General features: G+C 39.0%; 1 non-coding gene and 1 pseudogene across 2 annotated transcripts; one reads left to right on the top strand and one right to left on the bottom strand.

The window, feature by feature from the left end:
* Positions 1 to 1,188: 1,188 nt before the first annotated feature.
* On the bottom strand, positions 1,189 to 6,568 carry LOC128598417 (protein FAM219B-like; annotated as a pseudogene). Its single transcript, XR_008383621.1, has 2 exons — positions 6,446 to 6,568; positions 1,189 to 1,688 (listed from the first exon to the last, which is right to left on the bottom strand). The product of XR_008383621.1 is annotated as a protein FAM219B-like (transcript).
* TRNAC-GCA (transfer RNA cysteine (anticodon GCA)) lies at positions 5,883 to 5,954 on the top strand. The gene has a single exon. It is a non-coding gene; the product is annotated as a tRNA-Cys (tRNA).
* Positions 6,569 to 8,546: the final 1,978 nt, after the last annotated feature.

Genomic DNA, 8,546 nt, shown 5'->3' with positions numbered 1-8,546 from the left:
GTAATTTCTTAGTTAATAAAAAAGGTAAACCACACATTGCCCTTTGGTTTTTTTTTATTAATATTAAATCGTAGTTGTGTACATTAATGCGATCATGGGGCACCATACACTGGTTTTATAAAGTTTGACATGCATTTAAAGTTAAACTGCCTAAAATGTGATTTGAGACATACACTTGTTTGTGTTAGGACCTGTAAGCGATCTGTTTGAGATGTTAGATTATCCCAGCTGCTGCTGTGTTTATAAACAAAGACAAATGTTGCTTTAAGAAGTAATTACAATTAGGAATTGGCTATGGATGTGATACTTGATATTTTTTAAGATAAACTTGTTTGCTTTTGTGTATTGTACCAGAAAAAAAAAAAGAAAATGCAAGAGATAAAGTCATTTCTTTACAAGAAAAAAAAAAAGAGAGAGAGAGAGACTAGTCAAGATCAAGAAAATACAAATAAATAATTATGTACATGTTGGAACAGTTTTTCTCTAACTAGGGAGGGGCTGACCAGAGTCACTAACCCATCCAGGCAGTTGGACTAGTTGGGATGCCCCAGGTCCAGGGATTCTGGAAGCCATGATCCCGTAGAGTCATTAAGCAACCTGCTATAATCCTGCCAGGCACAACCTGAAGACGGACAAAAGGACCCACTTTACTCTTAAAGGTAAAACCTGTAACCCATCTTATTGCTGGGAAGATGAGGAGAGTATATGGAATTTCCTGAACTGGTCTAAAACAGTTACATTCTTTTTCAGATTCCCAGCTACAAGCCATAATGTGCTATTTTCTGCCTCCATCCAACACTATCCAGCACATACTGGGCACGAAAGTTCTCTTTTTTCCCCTCATAAAGCACCATGATGAACACCAGTCAATGAGGCTGCAAATGTTTTCCTTAGCCACTTTTGTCACTCACCATGAAAACCAAAATTCCTCTGTTCCTGCCCTTATTAAAGTGGTTTCTCTGAACTCTGTTCCAATAGCAGAGGAAAACTGCAGAATTCCACCTCTTGCCTCATAGCCCAGATGGGGACCTCTGGCCTGAGGAGCATCAGGTAAGGGCTAGCTGCTTGGGGCTGACTTCCCAGAGGGCCAATGCCTCCAGGGACTCTGGGCTGACCACAGTTCCCACTGCATTCTGTGAGCTATGAAGGGCCTCCAGGGAGAGCAGGGCCCATCTTGGAGGGTTATGTCTACTGCAGGGTACAGGAGGAAGAGTCCCCAAGACAGCACCAGCAGCAAGAGCACACTGAAGAGGCCATGAGCTTAGGGGGAATAAGTCTAAGTCATTATCCAGAATCTCATCCAGGTGATACCCATCCTGGAGCAGCTGCCGGCTCACGTCCTGGTTCACCTGCTCCGCAGAGGAATACCCAGAAGAGTATCTGGATTCCAGTTCCCCATCACTGTCAGAGTGGACAGACACCAGGTTTTCATCTGGAATCTGGCTAAGAGCAGTAGAGCCCTTGTTAAACTTCACTGACCTTTTCCCTGAAGAGTCGGGGTGGTTCAGAGAGGCCCCCAGCATGCCTTTTCTCCACAGAATGGCCTTGGCCAGGTCCGGGTGCTTCTGCAGCTTGGCCTGACTAGAGGGTGGGCTTTTCTCCCACCCTCGCTTCTCCATGGTGAGAAACTCTGCCCCAAAGTAGCCCTGCAGCTCCTGCAGTTTGGCTGGTGGCCCCAGGCGGAGGTCCTGGGACATGAGCAGGCACCTCGAGCCTGGTGGTAAGTTAGGTTTTAAAAACATTGTTAGATTTAAATTTGTTAATATTTACTTAAGACATTTTGCATTTATTTTTGTAAGTGACATGCATCTGTGTTTTCTTTTCTTGTATTATCTTGTCTGATTTGGGAGTTGATGTTATGCTAGCCTTATGACCTAACTTGGGTAGTTCCTTTTCCTATTTTCCGGATGAGACAATAATGAACCGTTTCTTAAAGGTTTTGTAGCAATCATCTATAAAGCCGTATTAGTTTTGTTCATTTTTTGAATGAAATTTTTCCATCACTTATTCAATTTATGTAAAAGATATACATTTCATCTAAGTACATAATTTCATAAAATTATATTGCATAGTTTATTTCATAATTATTTATACATATTTCCCAATTACTGCTATAAACTTGTTTATATATTTTTTGGATCTTTATAGTATTTATATACCATTTTTTCCCTATTCTTGTCAATTTGTGTGTTCTAACTTTTCTCTTCGTCAGTTTTGCCAGAGCTTTGTCTGATTTATGAGTTGTTTCAAGGAACTAACTCTTGGGTTTGTTCTTCTTTGTTGTTTTCTTGATTTCTATTTTATTATTTTTTTCCTTTTATCATCTTTATTTCCTTCCTAGTATTTGTAGAGTTTGTTGTTATTTTTCTATAATTTTCTATTGAATATCAGCTCATTTGTTTTTATTGCCTATAAACGTATCATTTTGAATAGTGCTTTACAGAAATCTTTCATATACAGTGTTTTGTTGTGTTTACTTCTATGTTATCATTTTCAATGTGTTTTTTCCTTTAACCTATGAATTACTTGATAGTGTGTTTCCAGGCGTATATGGCATTTTTATATTATTTTCTTAGTGTTTCCTGATGTTACACACACCCCCCTTAGAATATTGGGGGCGGTGCTTCCTTTCTATGTTAGTACCTGCTCAGTTTTCATAGATATTCTGCAAGTGCTTAAAAAGCATGTTTGTTGTATTGGTTGTAGAGGTCTCTCTCTCTCTCTGTCTCGCTCATGCTCTAGAGCAGAGATTTTCAACCAGTGTGCCACAAGAGGATCTAAGGTGTGCTTTGAAAAATTTTAAAGATCATCAGTTAATGGATGTCTACATGTAAAAGACTGAAACTGGACCCACACCTTTCCCCACTCACAAAAATTGATTCAAGATGGATAAAGGACTTAAACTTAAGGCATGAAACAATAAAAACCCTCCAAGAAAGCATAGGAAAAACACTGGAAGATATTGGCCTGGGGAAAGACTTCATGAAGAAGACTGCCATGGCAATTGCAACAACAACAAAAATAAACAAATGGGACTTCATTAAACTGAAAAGCTTCTGTACAGCTAAGGAGACAATAACCAAAGCAAAGAGACAACCTACACAATGGGAAAGGATATTTGCATATTTTCAATCAGACAAAAGCTTGATAACTAGGATCTATAGAGAACTCAAATTAATCCACATGAAAAAAGCCAACAATCCCTTATATCAATGGGCAAGAGACATGAATAGAACTTTCTCTAAAGATGACAGACGAATGGCTAACAAACACATGAAAAAATGTTCATTATCTCTATATATTAGAGAAATGCAAATCAAAACAACCCTGAGATATCATCTAACCCCAGTGAGAATGGCCCACATCACAAAATCTCAAAACTGCAGATGCTGGCGTGGATGTGGAGAGAAGGGAACACTTTTACACTGCTGGTGGGACTGCAAACTAGTACAACCTTTCTGGAAGGAAGTATGGAAAATCCTCAAAGCACTCAAGCTAGACCTCCCATTTGATCCTGCAATCCCATTACTGGGCATCTACCCAGAAGGAAAGAAATCCTTTTATCATAAGGACACTTGTACTAGACTGTTTATTGCAGCTCAATTTACAATCGCCAAAATGTGGAAACAGCCTAAATGCCCACCAACCCAGGAATGGATTAACAAGCTGTGGTATATGTATACCATGGAATACTATTCAGCCATTAAAAAAAAATGGAGACTTTACATCCTTCGTATTAACCTGGATGGACGTGGAAGACATTATTCTTAGTAAAGCATCACAAGAATGGAGAAGCATGAATCCTATGTACTCAATTTTGATATGAGGACAATTAATGACAATTATGGTTATGGGGTGGGAAACAGAAAGAGGGAAGGAGGGAGGTGGGTGGGGCCTTGGTGTGTGTTACACTTTATGGGGGCAAGACATGATTGCAAGAGGGACTTTACCTAACAATTGCAATCAGTGTAACCTGGCTTATTGTACCCTCAATGAATCCCCAACAATAAAAAATAAATAAATAAATAAATAAAAAATAAAAAAAAAGATCATCAGTTAAGCTGCTTTTGAAAGAAGATCAAAGCACAGTAAGTAAATTCCTTTTTTAAGTCTTTTTTTGATCGACATAAAAGTGTGCCGTGGAAGTTTAACTGTGGGTTCAAGTGTGCTGTGAGATAAAAAAGATTGAAAAACACTGCTGTAGAGAGAGACAGATTTTAACATAGTTATACATATATATTTTTTCTTCTTTATTTGATTATTTAATTTTTAAAACTTCCTTTAGACTCACTAATCTTTTCTACTTGATCTATCTCTGACAGAGGTATATAAAAATCTCTGAACAATTTTGAATTTATATTTTTTTCCTGATAATTTTGTCAATTTTTGCTTTGGAATTTTCAAAACTTTGTATGATTTTTACCTGAAAGAATTTTTTCTTTTATTATGATGTAAAATCCCTTTTTACCCCCAAATAAGAGGGTTGGCTGGTTTGTTTTGCAGATAGGAGGCTGGGGACTGAGAGCTGGGGGCTGGGGGGGCAGAAGAATGAGGTCTGGCGCTGGTGGTTGGGGGATCCCAGCAGAAAGGGAGGGAGGAGCAGCAGGGAAGGAGCAGCCTGAAAGCAGCAGGATCTGCTGCCAGATTTGGATATGGAGGATGTGGGTGGGCAATGGCTGGCAGGTTTTCGGCCTGAGTCACTGGGAGAAATGATGCCATTTGCTCAGGTGGCAATACTGTGAGGAGTTGGGTTGAGATGCCTTTAGGTGTCCAAGGATGGTACCAACCAAATATGAGCCTCTAGCCAGGGAGAGAAGAGAAGATACAGACTGTCCCTGGAGGGTGTCTGTCCCTTCTCTCTCTCAGTTGTTCATTTAGCGAGGTTCTGCTCTAATAAATGTCCTTCGTTTTAGGACATCTGAAAACGTCTTTAATTTCCTCTCACCTTTGAATGTTAGTTTAACCTGGGTTCAGAATTCAAAGTTGGAAGTTATGATTTTTTTTCAGCACACCGAAAAAATATTCTATAATGGTCTGTCAATAAAGACAACTTTATTATTCAATTTCTCACCTCAGCAGAGCATAATGAATTTTTAAAATTTTGAAATGGCATGCTTCAAGGGCCTATACAACCAAAAGGATATGTGTGCCAGGGCTTAATACTTTATATTTTTTGGCTACAACTTATTTTTTTTTTTTTTTGGCCGGGGCTGGGCTTGAACCCGCCACCTCCGGCATATGGGACCGGCGCCCTACCCGTTGAGCCACAGGCGCCGCCCAACTTATTTTTTTTTAATAGCACACACACAGTAAAGGAAGAAATTGCATAATTTAAAAACAATGAGCAAATATGTATTTTGAGTACTTCTTAGTAATTATGATCATCTTTTATTTATTCCAAGAATATTTATGTTTTAAAAAACCTATACATTTAACAGTCCATGTAGTAGATTTGAGACTGTGGAAATTTGAGATGTGGTTAGAATTTTTTACTTCTGAGGAAAAAGAAATTCCCTGATAAAATACGGGTCTGTGAGGTCTATTTTATTTTACTTTGTTTTGTTTATGTAAATAATTGTTCATAAATATACAACTTCTTAAAGTAAGAATATTTTCCATTAAAAATAAAGCAATTTTTAAAAAGGGATAATCCCGCAGGACAAAAAACACGTGGGTAAGTGATAACTGATTTCACACCGAATGTAAAAATAACAGCTGAAATAATCGTCTGTAAAGAAATCATCCACCAAGAGGTTAGCAGACCTGTGAGAAAGGGGTGGTTGCTGGCTCAGAGGACTGCGGTGCAGGTGCCACGTGAAAGGCGGTTGCAGCAGGCTGTATTACAACAAGGAAACAGTGATAACTAGAACAATAAACTGTGTGGGGGTGTAGCTCAGGGGCAGAGCATTTGACTGCAGATCAAGAGGTCCCCGGTTCAAATCCGGGTGCCCCCTACTGCTTTTGCTTCAGCTACACAGGGTTTTTTCCTGGTAATCCCTCATTTTCTGTTTCCCTTCCTATGGGAGTAATGCGGGCAAGAAGTAGAGGCCTCAACCTGGGGGAGAGAAGACAGCTAGCTACCTGAGCCACCTGGGCGCTGTTCACCGGGGAGCTCGGGACCTGTGCATGACACTCCGCGACACTGCAGCGCAGGCCGGAGGAGAACAGGTGGGTGCTTTTGTTTGAAACATACCTCCTCGCTTCCTCCTGCCTCCTCCTACCCAACAGGCCCTAGCTGATTCCCACGGATGCATTTGAGGGCAGACTCCACTTAGATGGTTCTAAAGAGCATTTTGCTTAAACTTGCCCCATCGTCAAAATTCCTTCTGGCGGGGAATTGGAGACCTAGAAGGCTGCCAGATCAGTAAGAGACTTGGTAGGAAAGGCGTCCTTGTGCTACGGAGACCCCCGGGTTTCAGGGAAAACGTCAGTATCTGTGACTTACCATGTCAGAGCTGTGGGCATCGTTACTGGTGAAAAGGTGGTTTTGAGATAACAGCGATGGCTCGTGGGTAAATCGTTTGAACGTAGATCGTGTGGTCTCTGATTCATAATCCATGTAGTCCATACCTGCTGTCATTTTCAAAAACATTAAGACACTGTGTTTTCTATTTCAGATTAACGATTAAATTACATTATTTTCATTTTGAAGGTAACGTCCCTGTTGTAGTTGAGTCCTTCACCCAGGAAGTGTATCATATACACCTACGTTGTACCCATTAGGTGGGAGCTTACCAAACTTCGTCCCCTTCCCTCTTCCCCCCTCCTTGAATTTACTTATGTTTTCGTCTCCTGCACTCCTGTAGTTGTTAATCTACTGGTTTCAAATTAGTATTGAATACATGGGATGCTTGTTTTTCCATTCCTGAGACACTTTAATAAGAAGAATGTTCTTCAACTCCATCCAGCTAAATGCAAAAGATATAAAGTCTCCATCTTATGGCTGAATAGTATTCCATGGTATACATATACCACAGTTTATTAATCCATTCATGGGTTTATGGGCACTTGAGTTGTTTCAACACTTTTGTGATTGTGAATTGAGAGGCTGTAAACATTTGAGTGTGAATGTCCTTATGATAAAATGATTTTTTTTTTCTTGTGGGTGAATACCTAGTAATGGGATTGTGGGATTAAACAGAAGATCTATTTTGAGTTCTTTGAGGATTCTCCATACTTCTTTTCAAACAGGCTGTATTAGTTTGCAATCCCACCAACAGTGTATAAGTGTTTCCTTCTCTCCACACCCACACCAGCATCTGCAGTTTTGGGACTTTGTGATGTGGCTTATTCTTACTGGGCTTAGGTGATATTTCAAGGTGATTTTGATTAGCATTTTTCTGATGGTTAAGAATGATGAACTTTTTTTTCATGTGTTTATTGGCCATTCATCTGTGTTCTTCGGAAAAGGTTCTGTACAAGTCTCTGGCCGAGTGGTTAATGAGGTTGCTTGCTCTTTTCTTGTTGATTTGCTTGTGTTCTTTGTAGATTCTGGTTATTAGCCCTTTGTCCAATTCATAACATGTGAATACCTTCTCCCATTCTGAAGGTTGTCTTTTTGCTTTGTTTATTGTGTCCTTAGCTGTGCAGACGCTTTTTAGTTTGATCAGGTCCCATTTATTTATGGTTAGTGTTGCTGCAATTGCCAGTGGAGTCTTCTTCATAAAATCTTTCCCTAGGCTGATATTGTCAAGAATATTTCCTACACTTTCTTCTATACTTTTTATTGTTTTGTGTCTTAGATTTAAATATTTTATGCAGCATTTATGTGAGTGGTGAGAGGTGCAGGTTCCAGTTTTAGTCTTTTACATGTGGCTAACTAGTTATCCCAGCACCTTTTACTAAATAGGGATGCTTTTCTCCAATGTGTACTTTTGTTTGGCTTATCAAAGATCAGATGATGATATGAGAGCATTGGGTCATGAGCCTGGTTTCATTTCTAGGTTCTCTATTCTGTTCCATAGATCTAAGTCTATATTTTTATGCCAATATCATGCTGTTTTGATTACTGTAGACTTGTAGTATAACCCAAAGTCTGGTAACAGAATGCCTCCAGATTTGTTTTTATTTCTTAGAATTGTATTGACTGACTATTCAGGACTTTTTCTGGTTCCATATGAAATGAAGAACTATTTTTTCATGTTCTTCAAAATATGACTAATGTTTTAATGGAGATTGCATTAAATCTGTAGATCACTTTGGGTAGCATAGACATTTTAACAATGTTTATTCTTCCTAGCCATGAATGTAGTATGTCCTTACATTTGTTAACGGAAGATATTATTTTTTAGAACACTTTTAGGTTTAGAGAAAAACTGATCATAAAGTACAGAATTCTCTTATGCCCCCTTATTTCCCACCCCAGATTCCTCTGGTGTTAACATCTTGCATTAGTGTGGTACATTTGTTAAAGTTGACCAAAAAAATATTGATGCATTATTATTAACCGAAGTCCATAGTTTATATTAGGATTCTCTCTTGTATTGTACAGTTTTATGGATTTTGAAAAATACTTAATGTACAGTATCCTCCATGATAGTATCATA

Source organism: Nycticebus coucang, chromosome 11 (genome assembly GCF_027406575.1).
Source record: "Nycticebus coucang isolate mNycCou1 chromosome 11, mNycCou1.pri, whole genome shotgun sequence".
Classification (NCBI taxonomy): Eukaryota; Metazoa; Chordata; class Mammalia; order Primates; family Lorisidae; genus Nycticebus; species Nycticebus coucang.
This window is presented reverse-complemented; position numbering and strand designations above follow the sequence as displayed.